Source organism: Cyprinus carpio, chromosome B9 (assembly GCF_018340385.1).
Source record: "Cyprinus carpio isolate SPL01 chromosome B9, ASM1834038v1, whole genome shotgun sequence".
Taxonomy (NCBI): Eukaryota; Metazoa; Chordata; class Actinopteri; order Cypriniformes; family Cyprinidae; genus Cyprinus; species Cyprinus carpio.
This window is the reverse complement of record NC_056605.1, coordinates 12051142-12074043: the sequence shown is the minus strand read 5'-3', so window position 1 is coordinate 12074043 and position 22902 is coordinate 12051142. Positions and strand designations below refer to the sequence as shown.

The window sequence follows — 22902 nt, the reverse complement described above, 5'->3', positions numbered from 1 at the left end:
AGTTTCTAGAAAGTTTTCGGATTCAGATTCCACTTCTCACACATTCTCTTGACTCGTCTCCTCGGCCCAGATCTTCCGAGCTTTATCAGCAATTGTTTATGTTTGATCCGAGAAGAGAGAGTGAGTGAAACCAGGGAGAGAATTAAAGGGAAGAGTTTCGAGGAGCTGTGCTACAATTAGCTCCCTGCGGTTAGCAGCCCTGTGATTTGGGCCTGGACTGGCAGGCCTGGGGCGTGGGCCGCTACAGACACTCTAACTGTGCTCGGAAAGGTCCCTGCTGCTGACACACATTGGCCCGTGCAGAAGAGCGTGTGAGTATGTGTGTGTGTGCATGTGACAACATCATCATCATCACCAGAATGCCTGCGATCACACGTGCTGCGAATTCATGCCACGGTAGTCTAGTCTAATAGATGCTGGACCGGACTGCTTGGCTCGCACCTTCTCTGTTTTCTGCAGAATCCGTCTGGAGAGACAGCGGCCACGTGCAGCATCAAGCCTGCAGAGGAGGCATCTGTTTCACATCACTGCCTTACACATTCCACACACAGCAAGCTCTTCGCTCTGATGGAGTAAAGCAGGCGCTCCTGTTGCCTCCTACATGGGAGTGTTAATACTTTATACCTAATACTTAATTAATACAGCAACATGTGTCCTACCAACACTGCCACACTCTTGCTGTGTCCACATTTTGTGAGTTTTCGGGAATCGTACTTCAGATCCCTCCTGACATAATTATCATCAAAGGAGATTTTAAAACAAGCTACTGCATGTGCACCATTACCTTCATGTGTCAGCTTGGAAACAATGATGATTTCTGGGTGCTATACTACTTTCCGGAAAATAAGTCACAGTGGGTCAAAAGTGCATTATTAAAAGAAAAAAAAAATTGGTAAGTTGCATTGGAGCCCTAAAAACATACTTTTAGTATCCTAAACTGTTTTAATTTAAGTCTGCTAAATTGGAACAACTAATTTTGCACTTAATGCACTTGTGCAGAAGTACTGCTGAAGTATATACTGAAGTATATTTGATTGTGCTAAAGAGAAACTACTGCAAGTGCAGGTATACTTTAGGTACACTTTAAATATCTTGCATTTAAAGATTATGCAATTCTCATCAATAGTGACATAAAAACACATTTTAGGCTTAATATTAAGAAATGTGCATTGTGCACAAGTAGTACTCCAAATAAAGTCTAATTATAATTTTTATATCAGTAAGTCTCAAGTGATATGTCAGAATAGATTTGAACTACACTGAGTATGAAATTAATGTATTTTAAATATATGACTGTTTTATTAGGGTGTACATGTATAGAATTAACACTCAAATGTATTTTAGTTCCTGTCACTCCGCAAAAAATCCTATAAATTTCTCAGTATTCAGAATGAAACAGGAACGAAAAAATGAGCCGTTCAATATAAACAAAATATATTATAAACACCAAGTCTACACAAAATTATTTCAAGCAAAACTGAAACTACTGGCATGTGGGAATAAGCTGTATAAATAAACTTGGGCTCACATACCTCTCACATTCGGCACAAAGCCAAATGTTTGCATGCTTGATGTTAATTAATCTCTAAATTTGTAAAACTTGCAAACATATTTAGCTCATCTAGCATGTTTTCGTAAGTGGAAAAAAAAAAATGAAAATATGCAATTATAATGAACGGCAGTTATGAAGTTACACCTCATTTAAATTTTCACTGATAACAAATCATAAGCAGCAAAGGAAACATTAAATCTGAGGGCATGTACTGTAACTGTGTATGTGTGTAGGAGGACAGTCTAATGTGAACAGGAAGTGTGCAGGATGTAATGGATTCCTCATCCCCCTCGCGGCTTGTTGTGTAAGTCATCCCTCATGATGAGGGCCACACCAAACCTCTACCATGTCACAACAAACACACACTCCCAAAAGCAGTTCATCAGAAGATGTGACTCATTGTGTCAGTGACATTTTAGATTCTATAACAAATGGCCCATCAAATCCTTAAATGACCCAAGGTCAGAAAACAGCATCATAATCAAGAAAAGGCACATCTCCACCCAAAGATGCCATTTCATAATCAACCAACCTGCCAGGGGAGTGCCAGAGGAATTCAACATCTAACTGAGTAGTGGATTTAATAAGAACCCTGGTTAATGAGCAGCTAAATCCTAAAGAATGAATTTAATGGTGATAACTGTTGGGCTGCTCCAAAAGATGAGATTCAACGTGCAAGTAATACCAGTGTATTTACTCAATGATGCAGTCTGATACCAGTGGACGGCAGGAAATCGTATGACCTCCAACAGACCAATGGGACCATCACGGATGTTCACAAAAGGCCACCCACTGTTCAACACAATATTTGATATATATATATATATATATATATATATATATATATATATATATATATATATATATATATATATATATATATATATAATATTATAATTATTATTATAGTCATATTTCTTTTTTTATTTCCTGAAAATTACATCTGAAAATTCTCCCCATTAGACTCAGTGTCCATGATCTTTCCCAGGATCCCAACTTCATGCTGCTTGCAAATGGACAGCAACTGTGTGATTTGTGCTTCCCACTGCCTGACCTTATAATCTTTCAACTCTGGGCCAGAGGTCAGTAGAGTGCAATGGAACAAGCTCAAAATCGCCAATGGAACCCTGATATCTGGCAAAACTCTTAAAAAGAGAATGATAAAGACACCATACATGAATTTATGCCATTACCAAGCCCAATAGTCACAGCATCATTAATGTGATTCAAAGTGCATTGATGGGCTGTGAGGGCCTATCAGAGGCATTAAGTTCAGAGTTAGTCTGCTCTCATGCAGCATGATAAAAATGGTTGCAAGGAGGCTCTGAAGTGGGGTTGTGACCCCTGTAGATTCTTCACACAACACATGGTGGGTCGCATATAATGAAAGTGTGTTTGTTATTAATGGGTGCATGGTAAAGCCCGGAAAACACAGATAGACTAATGCAAACCACAGGCCCAAGCTGGCCTTTCAGAAAGCCATGCATCAGCACAATCATCATCTGTGAGTGCATCAAATGACTCTACATATTTCAAACATGAGTCATCAAAACAGGTTATATTAAATGGGCATGATTCAACATGTAAATTACACTATTTAAAACATTTGGGGTTCCAAATAAATGTCAAAATCAGCATATAAAATCATTTCTAAAGGATCATGTGACACTGAAGTAATCACTGCTGAAAATTCAGCTTTGCCATCACATGAACAAATTATATTTTAATATATTATAGTAAAAAAAAATTATTTTAGATTGTAATATTTTACAATATTACTGTATTTACTGTATTTTTCATCAAATAAATGGAGCCTTGGTAGACATAAGAGACTTCTTTCAAAAGCATTTTAATTTAAACAAATCTTACTGAACCCATATTTCTGTGTATGCAGTCCTGTTTCAGCCAGTACCCACCATGATGGATCAATAAAAGGGCAAAAAAATAAAAATAAAAACAAAACAAAGGAACTTGTTTGTGCTAAACATGAAATAATTTCAAAATAAAATGATCAGCACTGATGTATACAAAAAAAAGAGCCATAAGCATACATTTGTTGCCATGTTAAAATAAATTGGCAGTGACTGTGTAGATTGTTGCAATTAGTCAGTACTACACTTCACCCTTCAGAGTGTTCTGTCTTTCTCAGAGAGTGGGGAATAGAGATACTCACTTTCAAGTGGAATTTACCCATAATCTTATTTAACTAAGAGCATTTCTCTGAAATCATCAATCATCACCTTGTGTGACATCTTGTGCCAACGAACTGCTTCGAGACAGCAAGTGTGCATTAAAGCATCCAATTATACACCAACATCCAAGTGAATTTCCTGAAATCTCGATTTGGAAGCAGAAATATGATCTGATATATGAAAGCTCACAGTCTTGGAAGGAACTGTAGACACGTGGCTCAATCTAAGCAGTTCTTGCACTTTTGCATCCATGCAAACCTTATCCAACCCCAACTACTGAAACAATGAGCAAGTACAGATGAGATTTACATGAGGAGCCAAATGGAAAAAAGAAAAAAAACATTGGAGGGAGGCAACTGAAGGACAGGTACAGGAACTGCCAAAAGCTAATAGGGCTGTGCTTTTGAAAATAACAAATCTATACCATGGACTGAGCAGAGTCATGTAAAAATATACAGTTAACATCAAGTGTGTATAAATCTGATTGCATATTCCTTCAGAAATGTTGAAGTTCTTCAACTCTCTTTTTGAAAGTTACCTTTATTTAATAAATAATCAGTTCATAAAACACTGGAACTGATGGCATTGAACACCTAGAAAAAGATTCTGGAGTGAACAGTAATAAGCGGTAAATGCTACAATGCCTTGTGCCCACTTACCTGGCTTTCAGCAGATCAGTTAGGACTTGCGGGCTAACTTTACATCACCTAATAAATATTCATGAGCCAAACTGATGGCTTATCTCAAATATCCCCTCACTTTTCTGTTCTTAAACCCTGTCAGACACGTTATGGAAGTAGAAAAAAAAACTATAATCAGTGCATTTAGAGAGAAGTTTCCATTCGCAAGTCCAGCATTCATCTGATGCAGACGTGGTTTATTCCAAAAGCTCAGAGCTTTGTGTCCTTGGGGGCTGCTTCAGTTTGCAGATCTCTGGTTTATTCAACCCAACTTCGGGAGCAATAAAGATACAGAGGGGGGGTTGGTTTGTTGTTGGGCTTAAGCACAGTAACCCTATGCTGACTGGGCATAATTACAAAGCAGCATCCACATTCCTTGTGGAGCATGAGTGGAAATATTCCTCCAACCACACCACCAACTCAAGTTCATTCACTCTCAGTAAAACACAGAGGAGCATTGAGTAGCGTTTTCCCACGACCAACGAACACTTTACATCCACAATCACCAGGTACACGACCGCCGTAAGCTCCTTGCACGAGGCAGATTCCAGCTGAGCTGTGGTGAGGATACAAGCAGAACGTCAGGGCAGAAAGAAACAGCTTCAAATAAGATCCAGATTTTCCTTCATTCCCTCTGCCTTCATCTCGAGGAGAAAAACAAATGTACTCGTGGTGAGGACGAGCTGGCCTCAGTCATCATAGGAAAAAATGAAAATGAATCAACAAGAGAGTCCAACTCTCAGCTTAGTATTCCAGATGTGAGTAAGGGAGCATGGAAACACACGCAAGCAAGAGAATGTGTTATGTTTGTATGAAACCACATGCCAAAATAGACCGAAAACCATCAAAACCGGGGGAAAACGGTTGACGAGTGAGATTATCGGGTACACAGTCAAAGTTTGTAAATATTAAGCTTCAGTAACATTTTCCTCCCTGCATACCTCTCTTTTCCTCCCTGTTTGTCTCCGTTCTTCTTGGCAATTTGATTGCGATTACTCCCCAGAGAAAGAGAGGAGTGTCATGGGCAGAAAGCAGGAGACAGCCTTCTACACAGTCAACATAAACAGTACCAGGGCGATGTTTAGACTCAAGTTCAGGGCACAGTGGCTTTGCGATTAAACTGTCTGCAAGTAGGCTCTTTAGAAATGTTCAAAACAAAATAGAGAAAGAATAAGCAGGAGGAGAGATAATAAGCGGAAAAGAAGCGAGTATGATCTCTTTTCAGTATCAAAGGGAGGTCCCTTGGCGAGCCACTGTGTGTGGACACCACACACACACCCGCATCTCTATCTAGACAAGGACCAAAATAGCAAAACAAATCTTCAGAGAGGTTTGTGGTTCTCACGGATAAATAAAAGACAGTGACAGCACTATAAAGGTCATAGCCAGAGATCAAAGATAAGTTGACTAAATAAACATTGTATAACATTCCCATATTTCCAAAAGAACATTTGTCCATAAAGAAAAGGATATTAGTCACATGTGTCAAATTCTCGGCCCTGAAAAATCTTCACACCATTTTCAAGAAAAAAAATTAAATGACTAACACAGTGGACAAAATGTATATTTTCAAAAAAATATACATTTAAACACATTTTTCAAAGTGTGTGTGTGTGTGTGTATATGTGTGTGTGCGTGACTATGATATGCATGTATAAAATTATAGGACATTGTCAGAAACTTACTGACCTTGAACAGTGCTGTATTGTTGACTGAAACTGAAACTAAAGCTAAAACGATTAATGATCTTTTGCAAATTGAAATTAAGCTGGAATAAAATATAAATATTAAATGAAAGCATGAAACATATTACATAAAACAAATGAAAAAAAATACTTGGCATCTGAAATAAATACATTTAAGTTTAAGTGCTGCAGTTATAAAAACTAAAAATAATTATTAAAATTATTATTATTAAAGTTAGAAATATATAAAGTCATGAGGGTCTGCTATATAGTAATCTTCGGTTTTCATTTCTTTCATTGGTGGCACCACATGACTTTGATTTAGTGGATAAAAGTTATTTAAATATTAAAAAGTAGCTAGTGGTGCAGCTTTCTTGAAAAACCATTTCCCCCTAAGATAGAATAAAAGATTATGGCCAAACTACCTGCCAAACTACTATGAAAAGGTTTCTTTTCTTCCAATAAGCATTTTCCTCCTTTATTCTGACAGTTGTGTCATCCTGACATATTTTACTTTAAGTACCCGAAAATATCAGAATGCAATTCACTTAAATCATGCTCATCATAGAAGACTTATTTTCAACTTACTGCATGTATGTATGAACTGGATTTTTACAGAATTTTTAAGAAGTAAACAGATTTAGGTGAATAAAAACATCACATAACAAATGAAACCAGACGTAACAGCTTTCAAACGATAAGTTGCATAAAGTGCATGACACACGGTGTCCTGGCAGTGTGCAAATCAGTCTCCTGCTCAACAGATGGTACTGTCTAACATAATTCATCTTATTCGAGTCAGCACAGGTTGTCAGAGACCACATACAACAGGCAGACTGAGGTGCAGGGATGCTGGTGCTAAGCCAATGCCACTGTTTCTGGCACAATCCCTACATATGGGAGCAATCATAAGCTGTATTCCCACTGATCCCACAGCACTGCTATGGCATCGAGATCCTTAAGCGTTATAAAAGCAGCCGTTTATCTCCAAGAAAGACTGAAAAACACAAAAGTATGCGTGTGACTGAGTGCCACGTTGTGCTCGGGGAAAAAACAGATTGAAAATGTGAAAGATGAGACTGAAAAGAAAAAAATAGCAAGAATTCAGCTGAGGATGTGTGCTGGAAATGTTTAAGACTTCTCCAGTGGGAGCATTTCGCCAAAGACTGATGGAATATGTCCTACTGAACAGGTCTGACAAACAAAGTCATGATTGCCTTTCCATTTACTGCACAGGGCCTGGATGGTTATTTGCACTACAATTTACTACTCTAAGCAAAAGTTTACATTTGATGCCTCGTTCTTGTGAGCACTACATTCCAGTCCATGAGATCAACTCCAAGTCCCAATGACACGCTAGAAACCTAACTGCAGTGAGTCTTTAGTAACATAATGATGTTCTTTCATAGAGTCCTATAGATCTTTAGAAAAAAAAAATAATAATATGGTTACTAATACAGTTTCAACTTGTCTTCCAAATGTAATTTCTTACATTTAAAGAGTTGAAGAAAGAAAATCAGAGGATGAATCTGACTTTCAGTCTCAATGGCCTGCTGAAAAAGCCTCTTCAAAGACTTCTGGAGGTGTCATTCAGATCTGGCTCCATTCTGGTGTGGAACATCCACTTTTCATGATCCAATAAATTCCTGATGAATAAAACAATGTCTGTCCTTCAGTTTTTTCACATTTAATATTCCATTTCATTCTGAAATGGATTATTACGGACGGAAAACAGATTCCCATGAAAGTAACCACTAAAATCCAATCAAATCAACTCTACTCTTAACTCCTGAGTGGTTATCAAGAGTCTTGAAGAGGAAATTGATGTTCAGGAAAGAACTGAGAAAGCTAGAGTGATTTTAATTGCTCTCATCAAGTCCATAAAGCTCAAATCTGGACATGGACCAAGTGTACAAACAATTTTACTGGCTTCAGTTGTGGCTATTCATATTTCATGACAAAAAAACTAGTGGCTAGGCAGTTTGACCAAATATCTGTTTCACGTTTTTTTTTAGGATTTTGGCGGTTTGACCATTTATTATGGTCTTTCCCTGACTGTGCCTTTATATTACGTGCGTGAAATGCGTGAAAGTTGCAGAACCACTGTATTTTAATCACGATCCAAACAAACATGCTAGCATGAGCAGTTTTCGATGTAAATTAGATTGTATAATTTCAAAATTTAAAGCAAAAACAGAATGGTCTAACCTTAGCTTTGTGATATTACGCTACATAAAGTGTGAACGAAAGAGAAACAGCAAACAGGCTGAATGATACGCAAATTTTACTCTCTGCCAGCAGGTGGCGCTTATGGAACAGCAGCGATACAGCGTTTCCTTGGTTACTGCTGTAAACAAACCAGCACTTTAAATACTACATTAATATGCATTATACAGAGTTAAGATAAAAATGAAAATACCATCTAAACTTTTCTGAAGACAGACAGTTCCCCTCAGAGATACATTATATAAACCCTTCAGCACCAGTTCAGAAATTAGAATTTTCTTCCTATATTTCAGAGATCTTGCTCTGCCTGTTATTTTCTCCTCTTTGCATTAATCCTCTAGGTCTCTGGCTTCCATTAACGCCATTTCAGTTTGGTTATTTGCCCATTTAAAGAATTAGTTGTGTGCTATTAATAGTTCTATAAGTTTCCCAACCATTAGTCAGAAGTGTATGCAGTTAACAGGGATCTTCTCTCAATTAACGATGCTGTGTACGTTGCATAGGCACTTGTACTTCTATTCCGGTTTTCAAATAATTCATACCATTTGCTTAATTCTTAATTCTTAATTAACTGGTAAATCACCAAGCACTACCAAAGACAGAAACAAATCACTGATGAACCAATGATTTGCTATCTCCTACTGCTAATTAGAGGCAGCTGGTGTTAGCAGACTGAACTGTCTTATTCGAGAGGCCTTATGACTGGTCAAAGAATTCAGGAAATGATTTGTTCATCAAAACACTAAAATAACAGCCAGAGTAAAAATATCACTGGAAAAACACTGTGCGAAGACAGATGAGGTATATAAAACTGGCCACTGCTCTGGGCGGCACCGAAGGCACACTCATGCTGTTACGTAACCATGCGGTCTAATTGCTGTGTACTACCAGACCTGTTCAATTGCTGTATAATGTACCAGCCCTGTGTAAAAACAGCAGCCTGTCTACATGACCTTTCAGAGCTAAAGTCAGAACATGAAGACTGTCTCACACCCGCCTGGGCTACACCCATCACACATCCATCACTGCACCACACTTTTCCATTATACGTTTCATTCAGAAGTACATTGAGGACTCTCAAGCAAATTCTGGAAAACAGTTCTAAGAGTTGTGTGATATTTAATAGCTACTATATATGAGCATGTTTTAACAGATCCCATGAAATCAAAGTTTTGTGGATTTAAGTCCACGTGTGCTTGCTTTGAGGTCATCTATATGCTAGTTTACACATTAAAGTTGATCAAATTAGCTCTTTGTATATATACACTCACCTAAAATGTAGCCACAACTTCTATTTCAGAAAATATTGATGACATACTAAAATGCATAACCAAATTTTTGTCCAATCAAATGCGTCTCACTATCATCAGTTGTTTCGGACTAGCTAGCAAATCATTACTGTTCATCATAACTGCGACAAAGCTATTAATTAAATTCTTAAATAAATAAATAATAAAGAAAGGGCATTCAACATGCCCTTTCCAAACAGCCTGTTTCAACTGGAAATTCATCAAAACAGGAAGAAAAAGCGCTTAACAAGCCACTTTCATGGGTTTTCATGAATGTGTACACAAGCTTAATATTTGTGATCAAAATTAAGCGGCAAATCAACCAAACTCTTTGATCATACATTCACTCAGTATGTTAATCAGGATTAAGTACGTATAAAAACATATCCTCTTTGATGATGTGGGGAGTTTTTTGTTCCCAAGGAATGTGCTGGATTAAATGTTTATAAAATTAGAGTCAAATAATATCTGAGTGGCACCACAGAGTCTCCATTGTTTATTACCTCCAGAACTCAGTCATCCAATCACAAGGCAATATCTAGAGCTCAACACACAACCGTGTAGCGACACTAAAGATAGTGGAGCTGGAAGAATGTGCACATATCAATCAGTCACACAATGCATGTTAAAATGTCTTCACGCTAAGTGCAAAAGTTGCAGTACAAAGCAGAAATCTGGGATGTCCCCGCTTTCACAAGGAAGGCATAAAGAAAACCATGTGTCAATTAATTTGGTCCAGGACTTTGACTCTTAACAAGTTGCAGGTTTAAATTTGCTGCAGACTTGCATAGATGGCACTATTTGCTACACATAAAAGCAAGAATTTCAGTGCTCCTTTCCTGAAGTGAAGAACACTAAATCCTCCGTGCAGTTCCCTTTCATTGCTCTCATTATTGCGAAACTATCGTCAATGTTTCCCAACTTGATGCCACTGCAGATTTCCAGTCTGTACTAAAATAACCTTGTGAGTTAACCGTAGGAGATGTGTCTTTATTCAGTCAGATCTGCCATGCTTCTGTCATTTCCACATCCCTGACCAGGATAAACAATGTGCCATCCAACACTCTCCCTGGTCAAACGCCTCTGCGAGGCTCATGGGAGATGATGGACCAACCTCATGAAGTCACAAACGCACACGCAAATTACTTAACATCTCCACATGCAACCAACAGAAACCAGGCTTATATTTGACATTAGACTACAATTTGGTTTCAAAGACAATAGATCTATCATATATGTCCATCAAGTTGGTTTGTTTGGCTGGGAGCTCAATTGGTTCACTTGCCAGGAAAAGATGAAAACAACGAAAAGAGGATGATCCTCTCAAAAAGAAGCTAAAGAGAGATGAAAAGAGATTGTTTCTTATTGTCTCCATAAGGAGGATGCAGGTCATTCATCACTGCTGTGTGTATGTGTGTGTGTGTATAGGAGGTTAATAGTGTTGATTTGTAAGTTGTCTTAATATCCTATTTTTGCCTTTACCAAGAGCAATTTTACTTCACCAGATAATCAATTCAATAACAGCTATGCAGTGATTTTTGTAACAAGAAAAAAAAAACATAATAGTGTATTGTAATCTAGATAGATAGATTTTTACACAAACCTATGTTCACTTAAATAAAATGGATGGATGTTTTTATGCATGAAAATCTTACCCAAGTGAGTTTGTTGGTCACCTTTGGACCAACAAACCCATAGCCAGAAACTACTGTAATCAATACTCACAGCTATATCCACTCTATTAAGAGAAAAGGGTAACTGTCCTGCTTTATTCAAATAAGTAAAAATATTGAAAAACAAATGGTGAAGATACTAAATATGGGAACCCACTAGACTGGGGATAGTTGATGGTGTCTGGCTCTAGAACAGCTGCCTGTTCATGACCAAATTAAACACTGGAACCAAAGCTAGGCCAAGTATTCCAGCCATTTGTCTCGTCAATCACGTGGTCAATTCACATTAGCGAGAAAGCACAGGGTTTAGAGGAGGAGGAGGGAAGAGAAAAGGAGGATTCAAAGGTCCTAACATCCTGCAACAGAGTGACAAAGCATCACTAATGTCATCATTCACGCACAACTGAGTGCTGTAAACGGGAGACGTGCATGAAGACTCCCTGCATGGGCTTGACAACACACACAATGAGAGAGAGTCTTCACATGCGGCTCTGCCAATTAGATGCAGAGCAGAGGATCCAAAACAAACTCCAAATTAACAAATTAGCCATTCTGTAATCCCGATAGATGCACAAGTGAGCTTTATTCAGTTCAACTCACCTGATTGATCATTACTTGCTAAAAATCATCTCCAAAAGAACAAAGTAAGATTTGCAGCAAGGACGCCAATTTAAATATTAAATGCAAATTAAATTCTTGAGCATTATGCAAGACATTAAAGGCCTACGCTCAGGTCTAGATGCCCCTTTACACATCTCAAGGTCCAGAAGGGTGTAATGTCTGCCAACGACACATATTGGCGATTCCCCAGACGTCACAACAAGCACAGATGCTCCAGTTTTCCAGCAAGTGCTTCAAAATAGCAAGTCGTCCACTAGGTCACAAAATATTAAAAATAAAAATAAAGGTACCAAAACATGTTTTTGTATCGATGCATTAGAAGAACAATTCTAGGTTTCACAAAGAACCATTCAGTGAAAAGTTCTCAAAAGAACCATTTTTTCTTAATGTGGAGAATATTTTAATAATCTAAATAATCTTTTCCCACTAAAGAACCTTATGTGCATTTGAAAGGTTCCATTAATGTAAAGGTTCTTCACAGATGCCAATAAAGAATCATTATTTTTTAAGAGTGTACCAAAGCCATATCAGCCAAGCCTCTCTAATATCACAGCCGTATCTCAGAGGTAAAACATATAGCCAACGCATAAACTCTAGCTGGGATAAAAGGGGGCAACACTGTCTGCCTCGGGGCACTTAGGGAAATGAGGGGCCCTTATTCAGTGACAGTACAGAGACAGATCAGAGGCAGTCTTGCTGATGCTACAATTAAATTTAATGAGTAAGGAAAAAGAGGGGTTTCTGCAAAGATGACGATTCTGGTACAGTCCAGCTGAGGCCCCCACATTTACACACAGCAGGGGGGTTTGTGTTCATCCACAGAGACATATGAATCAATACTGTCGCCCATTCTCTTTTCAAGCAAACCCACAAGCTTTGAACACTGGCCAGGCTGGCAGCAGTGCCAGTGTAAACATCACAATGACCTGCAGTCCATCAATAGCAAAGATGAGCCTAATTTGAGTTCATGCAAACATGGCCTAGAGCTGGTCGGAACTGTTTTCAAATGTAGATCACTTGCCATGCTACACTAAACCCATTTAGTACTGTTGAGGGATGTAGAGGGCTGTGAGTTGCAGCAACAAAGCATCCAGAAGTCATTAATTATCAATGAGCCTACAATGTAAATCTATAGATTTAAGAGGAATACAAAAAAAAAAAAAAAAAAAAAAGTGTGTTATAATATACCCACCACTCAAAAAATTGGGGTCAGTAAGATTTTTTTAAAAGAAATGAATACTTTTATTTGGCAAAGATGCATTAAATTTGTTTAGCAGTAAACACATTTTTAAAATATTTTATAAATTAAAAAATGTTGTTCTTTTAAACTTTTTTTAATCAAATAATCCTGCAAGAAACAAGAAGCACAACTTTTTTCAACATTGATAATAAGAAATGTGTTTGAGCAGCAAATCAGCATATTAGAAGGATTTCTGAATGATAATGTGACAATGAAGAATAGCTGCTACAAATTCAGCTTTTCCACAGGAAAAAAAATAACATTTTGAAATATAATCAAACAGAATATTCCAATGTCTCTCACAATTTATTTATTTTTTGTTTGTTTGTTTTTTTACTGTATACAGTTTTTTGATCAAATGAATACAGCCTTAGTGAGCATAAGGGACTTCTTCCAAAAACATTAAAACATTTTATCACTCAACCTTAACAACAATAATATAATGTAATAAAATAAAACAAAGTTATGTGGTAACACATTAGAATGGGTAGATAAAAGCACATTGCACTCCTCCATTATGTGCTTTCCTGTGGGTGCTCTGACATCATTCCATCACTTCCTGTACCCACTTGCTCTTTTCTTATCTTCATGAAACCAGTACAATCAGAGCAGTCAGTTTGTATAGTGCTGAAAGGTCAAGGCGGAACAGAATTCAAGTGAGCAGTAAGTCTGCTAAGGTCAACACCACTTCAGGATCTACATTTGAAAGCGCTCATGAGTCAGCCAAAGGCCATTCTTCCAAACAAAAACAAAGATCCTGGTTTGTGCATGTTATGAATAGAATCAAAACCATCACACCCTTTCTAGAGGGCTGCATAGGAGGCAGACACACAAACCGGCCCTTGAAAATTAGACATTTGGATAGACTGACCACAATCTGGCCCAGTGATCCTCTATTGTGTTAGGATTTAGTGCCACATAAATGCCACTATCTACGACAAGGGTACAAAATAGAAACTCATTCTCAACAATTGGTTCATGAGATAATGAGGTAATTATATTTTAGAAAATGTCTGTGTCTTTATTTTATATGATCTTTGCCATTTTTGCAACGCTGTTACCAAATCTAAGACATGAAACAATGATTTGAACAATTTTGTTCATTTATAGAAAATATTAAACAGAAATAAAATACTATATTTTATAGGGTTGAAAGTAACTGTTTTCGTATTCAAAATGTACTTAAGTAGAGACAAGTTAGATTGAAAACAAATCTTGGTTTATTATCGGTGAAATTATAATACTTACATTTTTTTTTCATTTTAAATTACAATTTTGTTTTTGTTTTTTTACAGTAACTTAGGCAAAAGAGTTGAATTATGTAACAATGAAAAAACAATATTTTCTACAATGAATTTAACAATTCATCAATTCATTCAATTTAACATAAATCAATTCATCCAATTTTATCACCAATTTTATGTCCAGACAATGAGATGTGATTTAAATATTAAACATTTTATCTGAAATATCTAAGGTGGCATTCCAAAGAATTTATGCATTTACTGCTTTAAAAACAAAAACAATCTCTACCCGTATAATGGAAAATGGCAGATAAAAGCAGTGTGATCCATGTGACTGAGTCATGCTGGCTTTAGGTAGCAGCTGAAGTCAAGAGTTACTAGATACTCCGAAAACAGCTCACAGTGGGATAGAGTGGCTGCCCGGGAGCAGCACATACTTTCAGATTCTATTTCCATCTAAACCAAAACAATTAGAAACACGGCACCTTTGCACAGGCTGTGTGGAAAGCTGCTTCTATGACATCTGGGGAACTAAAAACATCTCAACTTTTCTTCAAGGCTACTGACACTGATTTCATTCTCCCTTGACACTCTTTACCAGTGAATCATCATGAAACTACAAAAAAAAAAAAAAAAAAACACATTATTAAAGTATCTCTTTACATTATGGAAAGTTTAACCATGTCTGACAATTGTACAAAATTTCCATTAGGTACATGACATCTTGTTCCTCAGACAACTGGTCTAGACACCTAATAAAGAGAGAAAACACCAACACTCTTTTCCTGCACCTCACTGATGAGGAAAATGACTCTTTGTATAATTATTGTTCAAAGAAACTTGAGACTGTGAAGTCTTTGCTCTCGCAGTGGTGGGGCCCCAGGGGCCTGAAATCCTCTCCCACTGTCCCCTCTCATCAGCACAGACCTAAAGCAGGCTCTCTGAGGAGATGACCACACTTCTGCAACTCCCTCTGAGACAGACATGAAGAGGCACTAACTGAGTGGGTAGATGGAGGGAAGCAGCAATGAGGTTTCCTCCAGGCGGGGTTCGAGGGGTTAATGATAGTGTGTCTGTGTGCACACGTGCGCTGGAATGTACGGCAGGCGGCAGGTTTCTGACTTGATAACAAGGCAGACGACACACAGGGATGTAATTCAGGAACATCAGAGTCCTGGAGGAGAGACTGGGTCTGCTGTTTCCATACATCCCCACATGCTTTCACTTTTCAAATGGAATTACCAATTCAGACACTCTGTGGCGAGCGAACGGGAGGATCCGAGGCTTAAAGCAGTGTTATTTGAGATTTCGCTAACTTCTGGGAGGTTTTAAGGGTTGAGTATGTCCACACACAACATGTCCAATTAAAAACACAGAGTGCTATTAAAAAGTATTATGGAATGTTTAGAGAAAAAAAGCCAGTCATGAATTCAGTGGTGTGTTTTTTCAGGGAACTCAACCTATGATATGACACTAAAACAAAAGCCATGACACTAAAACTATGATATTCAGTGGTATATATATGTTTTTTTTCTATATACAGGGTCCAACTCAACCAATATGAACATATGACACTAAAACTATATTTATATATATATATATATATATATATATATATATATATATATATATAGCAGTATATATATATATATACCTATATATATATATATATATATATATATATATTCCATATATCTGAAGCAGTCCACCACCTACACTGAACATTACACACATCACCTATATTTATAAAATGTAAAGGAATTTTGACTAATCATGCAGTCAGCTGTTTTAGTGCTAGAGAAAGCTTACCTTTGGTTCTGTGGCAGTGCCAAGCTGATTTCTGAATAGAAAAGTTCCTCAATCAATCTGTAGAACAGAAAACACTAATTAATTCAAGTTGCCCTGGCCCATTACACATTTAGATTGAAAAGGAGAGCTACAAATCCGTCCGCTTTAGCCATCAGATCTGCAGGTTAAGAATGCATTATGCAGCTGTTGTACCTGATGTGACAATGCAGTGCAGTTGCTTTAAAACTGTCTTTAAAACTATGATTAATGTGGCCACCGTTCTCAAGCAATTCAATATGACCAAAAAAAAAACTTGAAAAATGGTTGTTTAATGCAACACGGCTCTACTGGTCATGACAGAACCTGAGCGGTTCAAAATGTTTTAATATTATAACCCTAAGACACACAAAACTCAAAACACACAAAAAAAAAAAACAAAAACTTCTAACAACAAGAAAAAATCTATGGAACAAAAAATTAAAACAAAATGAAAACACAAGCAGCAGATACATACTATTTATACCTGATATAAAGAAAACAAACACATACACTAATATGTAAACAAAAAATAAACACAAAACCTAAAAAAAAAAACAAGAAATAATCACAACATAAAATATACATTCTATGTATACTGCTATATAGAGAAAGATTATATTTAAGATTGTGGCAAATAAATTAGAAAGAATGCATTTTATTAAATTTACTCTAGTCTCTCAATTAACATGACAATAAAACTTTAACTAATTGGTAAAATGTTATTTAAAATGATCTATCTATCTATTTTAGACAAAGACAGATGATAATCAGCTTGACCTTTTTTTATAATAATTGATTTTTCTATTTTGGGTGTTTAATATCAGATCTTTCAACAGTAGCACACAACAATTCCAATCTATTTCACGGTGTGTTTAAAAGTTAACAACAGTATTTACAAGTTAAACACTTATTTAATGTGTTGTTTCATGTGCATAACGTATTTATGTAACAGATATTCATTCTCAAATGAGAAACATCTATCATTTTAAGCTTGACATAGCCATGAATGAATAAATAAATAAATAAAATGGCAAAATAAATGTTTTATTGTTATATACTTATGCTTAGTGTTTTTTGTTGTTGTTGTTTTGGTCCAAAAAAATGTGACGTGTCATTATTGGACACTTCTAAATATAGGGGAATATACGTTGTATAGGAAGTATAGCATTGCACTGCAGTGACACTGCTGTCACTGGTTTTCATTTCATGCCAGTGACCCAATTACTGTAGGCATAGCTGAAGAGCTAAAGCAGACTGTATACAACTCCTGCGTATTCCCTTTAAGGTATACTGATGTGTTATATTTAAGACTAAATATTATAAAATACTAATAACATATTAAACACTTCAAGAATCTTCCTAAAATGGAAATGCTACCATTAGATAAGCTTTAGTGCCTCACATACTCCAGAAATGAAGCTGAGTCAAATCAACACCACTTCACTATAAATAAACAGTCAACTGTAGTGGTGTGTGTGGGTCAGTGGGTGAGGCTATTTATACATAGAGGGGGGTTAAAATGCTTTGACACACTTTTACATGTCTGCTACACAGCTGTTCACTAGACAACTGCGCTGGTTGTATTTACAAAGTCTAGCTGCCTTTGTGTAGCTCAAGCTTGTTCTTCCAAAAAACAAAATGAACAAACCAAATATTAAGTTAAGCAAATCTGAACCCTCACTGATGAGCAGGGGAAGAGTTCCAATTCACAATCACACTTTCCACACACCCAGTGAAGAAAATCACAACCGTTTGCAATTCAAATTCAAGGATCAGCTCTCTGCAGCAGGAAGAATGTTATGAGCATCTCGTTCATACTGATGGAAGGAGAAACAAAAGAGCGATTATCACTGTGACCTCCTCCACATCCTTCTGTCCATACAGACGAAAAACGATACACTTCCCTTTGTGAATGATGAAAGGCGAGCGAGAGAGAGAGTATAGTACAGAGTAGCATGCATGTAATGCAGATTTGAAGTACACAGTTGCAGTGTTTCGGCGCAGGATGTCAGAGAGGAGAAACTGAGCTGTCACACAGCATCAAAGCAAGCAGTGACCACACACTGACCTAATACTGCAGCTCCGTTTAGAAATAACCACACAAGTGGAAGGAGCTTGTGCCATTTAGGCCAGTTTCATTCAGAAAAAGGAAACAACAAACTTATGCTTTTGATAGAACAAGCTACTTTTCTCAATGAGTATAAGTGTATTGCTATATCAAATCTTTAATGTAATGTTGTATTGCACATAATGCCATATCAAAAAGGATTAAAAAAAATGCCTTAAACAAGTTCTGTCATGAAACTCAAGATGGCGCAGGCTGATGGGTCGTTAACACAAAGTGATGATATTAACAGCTTTAATCTACTTGGCACAAGATGATTGGTTCGTGTTGCAGCCCCTCTGAAACCCTCCACCCTCCCCAGCTCCACCTGTATAGATCTGCTAAGGGTTATTTTATATGCTACGTGTGTAGCAGCAGTATGTATGTCTTAAAAGCTCACAGCATCTTATCGGCGTATGTATCGGCAGTAGCGAGTTCCTGTGCTTGTTTTGCAGCAACAGCAGCAATAACCAACAGCTGCAGCAATTCAGCAAACGAAGCAGATCTGTTCCGCAAAAACCAAATACATTAACACTATCATACCCACTATCATACGAACTAAAAGTAGTGACAGCATATTTTGTTAAATTCTGCTGTTCATTGTTTCTGACTTCTAACAAGTTTTTTTTTCCACATTTAGATAAAATCCCTTTTCTCTAAATGCAAAAATCAATTATCTGTTCAAATCCAGTGTCTCCATATGAGTCTAATAATTCAAAAACTCCCACTTTTTTTTTTGAATATAGTGAAATGACGTTCTGAAATTTCTGAAATGAAATTTTGACTGTGAAAATTTGCTGAACATTGTGGTAATGTGACCACACCTATTGACTACTGACTTGAAGAAGCTGCAATGTAATAATAACTTGACTGTAATTTAACTACTTAAATACTGATATGCGTCATCTGCTAGAAGTGTGGGTGCTGTATCACTCTCTCAAAATGATTTTCAGTCGGCTATTGATATGACTGTGGTCTTCATCTCAAGTAATTGCGCATCTTTTTCAAAAGTAATCTTTTCGTTTACTAAAGGGTAATACCCAACACACTTTCACAGCAATTTTGTTTTCCCCCAAATCCATTGTACATTTACAAATTCATGGCAAATTTGCATGAATTCATATCTTCTCATTCACTGCTTATGCCCCACTAACAGTTAGGTTTCGGGGTGGAACTTCATGCTTATTTTTTAAACATCATACCTTTTGATATGACTCAAATTATACAAATTTATACAGCTTTGTCATAAATTTGCCAAAACGTAAACTAAAATACTTAAATTTTTACATGAGATTTGGTAATACATGTTGGTTCATAATACCTTACTAATGAGAAAGAAAAAAAAAATACCAAAAACATTCAAGACTGACAGTTTAATTAAAGTCACTATGAAACAGAAATAAGGACAAAAGTTTTAGGTTTTTTTCCCCCATACATAACATTCCAGTGAAACTGTTTATCAAAAAATGTAAGATGGGGACTTTGTTCTATCTATCGGTTTTTGACTGAATGGAGGCAGACCGGAATGCAAGCTTGAGGTCAGTTATAAGAAAGAGAGGGGGGTTAAATTCTGCATTTTAATTATAAAAAGGAGGGGGGGGGACGAAAGAATTGTTTTCATTTCATGCTGACTTTAAAACAAAAATAGGTAACTGGTAATTAAATACACACAGCCACAGAAGCTTACATCAGGTCATGTTCCATTTATTTTGCAGATGAAACAGACAGCTATGTGTATTTGTTTATTAATGTAAGTGCATCTGTGTGCACGTCTCTACCCCTACAGCTCTCATTTCAAAGTCAGAGCTGTAAAGAAGGAGGTCCGCTCGCCCTCTGGACAGACACAGATTAAATGAGGAAAGGAGGGAGCTGCTGACAGCCTATGACTGCACCCACTGCCAAGGGGTTTAGTGCATCACCTGTCTCTTCGGCCTCCAGGGCTGCGTTTGGAATTGAAATAATTAACCTGGCAGAGCCAGTGAGCTGCTGGTGGTGTGTACAGACACAGCAGAGGCTGAGAGTCATTATTAGGTCAGTAGAACTCGCAGAAGGAATGGACCAGAGGCCATACTATGGCTTTGATATGTGATGGGTGTTTAACAGTGAAAGCCACTGCACACTCTCTCTGAAGCCCCAGAGAAGAATTGCCATCACCCATTCAAGAAAACGCTCTTAAGCATCATAGCTAGTGGTAGTAATTAGAACTCAAGGAGATCACAAGAAAGAAAATAGAGTACTGCAACAACTGGGTCATGCAAATGGTTGGAGGCAGACTACTTCTACCACCTCTCTGCAAAGTCTGGTGTGACTCAGTAGGTTCAAAAGAACAAATAAAGAGATTTTGAGGCAATCTGCTGTGGCAATCAATGACATTTTAGGAAGCAAGTGCCAGAGTAGAGAATCTTAAGCAATCCCCAAAACAGTTTACATGAGACTAAATATAAAATGTGCTTTAAGGTTCTGTCTAAAAAGCTAAGGACGGTCTTAGATGGGACACTCTATGACAAACCAGAGAGCAGAATAACTCATTAGCAGCATTTTCTAAGGCAACAATCACTATTGCTCATACTTATTTTTGAAAACTCCCAACCCTACATATATTAAACACAATGTCTGACCTATACTACCATTCAAAAAGTTTTTTTATTATTGAAAAAGGGATATTTTTATTCTGCCAAGATGCAAAATTGATAGTAAAGATATATTTAACATGATGGAACACATGATAGGTAAAAACTGATAGCCTGAATGCACTGTAAGTCGCTTTGGATAAAAGCGTCTGCTAAATGCATAAATATATAACGTTACAAATGATTTTCAAATAAATGTTGTTTGAACCATCTATTCATCAAATAATCCTGAAAAATTTATAACTGCTTCAAAAAAAAAAAACCTGCTGAACTGGATGTTTTCAACACTGATGATAAGAAGAATTTTTACTTGCTGCTGAAAATTCAGCATTGCATCACAGAAATAAATTAGAATTTGAAATATATTAAAAGAGAAAACAGTGATTTTAAATTGTAATATTTATCAATATTACTGCTTAACTGTCCGTCTTTAGATCAAATAAATACCGCCTTGGTGTCCATAAGATACTTCTTTCAAAAACAAAACAAAATCTTCCAGCCCTCAAATATCTTAAGGGTACTTTTATATATTTTTTAACAATCAAATTTATGGCTTTAGTCCGGTGGGTGATAAAACACGCAAAAATATCCCATAAACTCACACTTAAGGAGGCACCATATGTAGACACCAGAATATCTTTGAGAATCCAGGGTGGACGGTTTTAACTTGGGCCTATAAGTAACCACCCAAACCACATCAACACACTAAAAACACTTTTACATAAACATGTATGCATTTGGCAAAAAAAAATTGCTGAACAACAGTAAATGGTGGCCGCACCTTAGATGTGGCTACTCCTGCTTTTGCTGAGAATACAAGTACCTTGTATTAACCACCAGCAAAGCACATTCTGTGACTCTTGTAAAGAGTGTGAAATAGTCACATATGAGACCCACATGAAGTAACAACCAGGTCCATTTAGACCTCCAACAAATCTCACACAAAAGCCTCTCTGTGTGCTCGTCTTTTATGGGAGAGTTATGCTTTGAGTGGCTCAACTCCCATGACCACATGTCTTTTCTACACAGAGTATATTAAACTGGGCCACATGGACAGCAAGACGGTCGCCCCACCTTCCCTGAGCTTTAACAAACCCGGGTGGTGCTTAGTGTTAGCGTGGCCACTGATGAAAATAGCATCAGTCAATAAGGATATACAAGAGACAATCGCTTCTACATTGCAGGAAAACACAGCAACAAGAAAGAATGGTGTTAAAATGGAGCTGGTGAAGAAACGAGACAAAGCAGGAACAATATTGGTTGCAGCCATTTCCTCCTATACAAAAATAGAACCGTGTCCGGAGGATGAAGTAATGTTATAAAGAAACTAGCTAGCATGTACAGATGGGAAGAGCTGCTAATGAACACCAGCAGAACATTTCAGCTTTTCAGAGAAACAGTTCAAATGCAAATGACAGAAATGTAAAGACTCCATAACCAGCAGGGATCTCTTTCTGGTGAGAACCTTGGTTTTTCCCTCTAGGTTGGATAGTAAGCATGAGAAGACACCTCATCCATATCGATCTCTCTGCAGGCTGTTGGCCTTTCCCGGAAATGCTGCAGCTCTGTACACTGGTAGACATTGAATGGCAGTATGAGGCATTATTACACATTATTATCAGCTCTCAGATTTAGCCTGCTACAATAGTAGGTAACCTACAAATATGCCACCATTGAAACTACGCACAGAGATCTGCAGTTTCAAACATAATGAACGCCTGTCATTCACAAGTTCTATCAATTGAGAACGTTATATATATATATATATATATATATATATATAGATATATATATATAATATATATGAATATATATATATACATATACATATATATATATATATATATATATATATATATATATTATATATATATATATATATATATATACATATACATATACATATGTATATCTATATATATATATATATAATTATGTA

The 22902-nt window shown here is 36.9% G+C and overlaps 1 protein-coding gene across 4 annotated transcripts in view; it reads right to left on the bottom strand.

The window, feature by feature from the left end:
- The window catches only part of raph1a (Ras association (RalGDS/AF-6) and pleckstrin homology domains 1a), a 63298-nt gene that overhangs the window by 25406 nt on the left and 14990 nt on the right, over positions 1-22902 (bottom strand). For 2 of the 4 annotated variants that reach the window (XM_042730968.1, XM_042730971.1), the window contains exon 2: positions 16212-16268. The exons of 1 other annotated variant lie outside the window; for it this stretch is intronic. The gene's annotated coding sequence lies outside the window, so the exon portion shown is untranslated. Of the gene's footprint in view, positions 1-4403; positions 4912-16211; positions 16269-22902 lie in introns of those variants that run through there. One more of the 4 variants, XM_042730970.1, reaches the window with a different exon arrangement.